This window comes from Danio rerio, chromosome 20 (assembly GCF_052040795.2).
Source record: "Danio rerio strain M-AB ecotype USA chromosome 20, GRCz13ab, whole genome shotgun sequence".
In the NCBI taxonomy this organism is placed as follows: Eukaryota; Metazoa; Chordata; class Actinopteri; order Cypriniformes; family Danionidae; genus Danio; species Danio rerio.
In genome coordinates this window covers 7821814-7825261 of record NC_141040.1, presented here as the reverse complement: position 1 = coordinate 7825261, position 3448 = coordinate 7821814, and the positions used below count along the sequence as shown (strand labels likewise).

Genomic DNA, 3448 nt, shown 5'->3' with positions numbered 1-3448 from the left:
CAGAATTATTCGCCCCCATTTATTTTTTCCCCCAATTTCTGTTTGACGGAGAGCATATATATATATATATTCAGTCTTGGTTGAACTATGATTCTGTCATTTACTTATTCCAAACCTGTTTAAGTTTCTTTCTTCTGTTGAACACTTAAAAGGTTATTTTTGACCAATTAGAATTCCTATTAGAAAGTCAGTGGTTACAGGTTGTCAGCTTTACTTAACTTTTGTGTTCAACAGAAACAAGAAATTCAAGCAGGTTTGGGACAAGTGAAGAGTTAGTAAATGACAGAATTTTACATTTGGACAAACTATCCCTATATATAATAAAATGCACCTATACGAATTAAAGGTAAATAAATGTTTTGAAGTTACTACCCCAGAGACAGTCTTTATTAAGTAAAAAAAAAAAACAATCAACTCATTCTTTAAGGTTTCCATGCTACGAGACTTTTTATTTTCCATCATCCATGCCAAGCAAAACTTTTTGCACAAGTTCAAAGTCCTTTACTATATATTATGTGAAGAGCATACATTAATCCATACAAGACAAGAAAGGTCTGGAAGTGTGCTGTGGGTGGTGTCCAATTCATTCTTCAGGACAACAGAGACCCTCAGTGAATGCAGGGCCAATAAAGCATCTTCAGTCAGCAGGATTATCAATCTAAAAATATAATTCAAGGATATTAATGTAAGGACAGTATCAAAATGACTGAGCCAATATTATATGATTCATCAACTATCCGTGATTACAAATATGTTAAGTAAAAGTTTTCAAAACTTTCATCTTTTTATTAAACATGCCTAATTGTGAAAAGAATGAATGAAGTCTTACCAGGGTGTTCCTAAAGAATCTTAAGTCACGCTCACGCAGCAAGACCAAAAGACCTCTGATAAGAGTAGTCCGTCATGAACTGACATCATGCAGTTCCTGGAAATCAAGTATAATAAATGATGAATAAATGATTTTAAATCAATTAAAAAAAAAAAAAAAATTCAAATTATATTTTAATGTATACTTTAACACGTGACCCCAAACATACCTGCTCATCATAAGCCTTTAAAAGATTAGCCAGGGTATCTGCTGTCTTGCCAGTTTTGGATGCTGTTTGCCTTGAAATTGTCATCAAATTAAATAGGTGGTGGTCCAGTTGTGCAAAGAATTTGTGGGGAAAATTCTCATTTGTAACATGTTGGTACTCTGCAAACAGCAAAAAGAAACAAGAGAGAATTTCATAAAACAAACCCACACCACAAAATATACAATTCTAGAAAAAAATTTTATTAATATTATTATTATGTTTCATTTACTTATCTATTTTTTACCTCAGATAAAAAATCAGGTGTTGATCAGATGTTGAAAGCAGGATCTTCATGTTGTAAACTGAACTCAAGGTCTAGCTGAAGTTTCACTTTCCTTGTAGTTCCTATCTGTAGTCAGCAACACCCGACCTTCAATTCTGTAAGTACACAAAGTCACAGTGTCATTTAGCTGAGAGTGGAAGTAGTACAATTGCATGATGTCTAACGTTAACCTCCAAAACGGTTAGCAATAGAGCTGATTATCATGTTAGTTGCTTTGATTTGATGAACACAGATTTAATTTAAACAGTATTGAAATTTCTAAAACTGAATAGGACGACAAAGAAATTTAAGGCCTGATTTTAAAAGCTAGAAATAACAAAACTTACCTTATTGTCTAATGATGTAAAAATATATAGACTAAAATATTTATATTTTTAAGATATAAATATATTTTAAGCTACAAAATTTGCACATCAGAAAACTATGTCTTGTTTACCACGTCTTGAATATTTTGTTTTGTTATTATTTTATTTAATAACATAATTTTGTATTAATGTGTTATAGATATGCATACTTTGTTTTTTAGGCTGTTTATATTCTCTCCAGAGTAAACATTTTAAAAAATAGATTGAAAAAAAAAAAAAAAACTTTTATCATACCTTTAAAATACATTTGACCTAAATGACATTTAAACTCATTTAACTGATCGCATTAATCAGGTAATCATTGATATGCAGAGATGTCGTCTTAAGCGCGAGGAAATATTAAGTGTTGATCAGTGCTGGTGATTGAGGTAAAGTTAGTTTTATATTTACACATTCAGACTTTCTCCTTAATAATATAATTTCAGAAAGGTAATTTTTGCATATTCTTAATGGTGAAATCATATTAGCAGCCAATGACTTTCAAAGTACAACATTGTTCAGTCAAAAAAAATAGTGCATTTAGTGTAATGTTGTTTTCATGTCATACTTGCATGTGATTTCAGAACGAATAGACAAAGTACCATGGTAAACAATTTATGGAGCGAGTCACAAGTTGTTACTAAATGAATGTATGAATATAAAACCAACTTTATCTCAATGTGGTAGTGTAAATTGAAGCTCTGCTCTGTACCTGCTTAGGTGAGGAGCGCAGCTTAAATGTTCTCCGTCAGGCTATCCACATACATGGATCAGCAAGCAACAAGCTGCGTGTGACAGAGTTAAGTTTTGAGACTACGTTTTTGCGCGTCATCAGAAAATACCGTTAAGTGTTTAGGCGGAGATCATTTGAGTTATGATTAACGTTATGTTTCTTGCGCCTTTCGTTTCCGAAGTGCCTACAGATTGCAAAGATAATACCACATTCACACACTGGATGGAGTTCAGCGCAGCGCCATGACATGCGGTTGTGAGAGCGCGCGTCTCCATGACAACTTCAGCACAGGCTGAGAAATGGCATACTCGCGCCAAGATTTAATTTTTTTTGAAAAATGTAATCTGCCGATTTTAAATAATTTTGTCTTTATCACACTCTGTTAAAATTCAGAGTTAACACGTAACAACTAACGCTAACGTTGCACTGATTCTAACATTTTAAACAGCAATGTTAACGTTAGTTAGCAACAAGTGAGGCTAAACATGTTTTCTGTAATGTACGACATGTAAACGCACCCTGATTAACTGTACATTACATTAAACTGTTACTGTGATTATATTAATTAAAACATACATTTAATATTTCTTGGATTTGTAAATATTTTACTTACTGTAGTGTGAAGCGAGGCCGATCCGCCATCTTGAAAAAAACGAATGAAGCATGAGCACGTACGTAAACCTGGATGACGTCAGACGCAAAATCACTGGGCTGACAGATTTTGAGTTAATGAAACTTTAAAGAGACATTTTGTATAAATTAAACCCAGCAGAATTGTTCACCTTACTTGAAAGATTAAATTTTTTCAAACTCAAAAATAAGAAAAAGTTCTAAATACTCATCAAGGTTAATTAAGATAAACGAATTTTAATGATTTAAGTTAATAGTACTCAATTCAATTAATTAGTTACAGCATTAGGGTTTACAGTGCAATTGTGGCTTTGACAATGCAGAAATCTCTGTGGTTTTCAGCATCTAGAGTATGTCAACAGGGACTCCTGTGTGGTATTTT

At 32.7% G+C, this 3448-nt stretch overlaps 1 long non-coding RNA gene across 2 annotated transcripts; it reads right to left on the bottom strand.

The window, feature by feature from the left end:
- Positions 1–418: 418 nt before the first annotated feature.
- Positions 419–3094, bottom strand: LOC147839020 (uncharacterized). Of its 2 annotated transcripts, none has more exons than XR_015518091.1 (5): positions 3050–3094; positions 1321–1454; positions 1038–1195; positions 830–925; positions 419–658 (listed from the first exon to the last, which is right to left on the bottom strand). It is a non-coding gene; the product is annotated as an uncharacterized LOC147839020 (long non-coding RNA). The 2 variants fall into 2 exon arrangements; XR_015518092.1 differs by lacking the exon at positions 3050–3094 and adding an exon at positions 2416–2488.
- Positions 3095–3448: the final 354 nt, after the last annotated feature.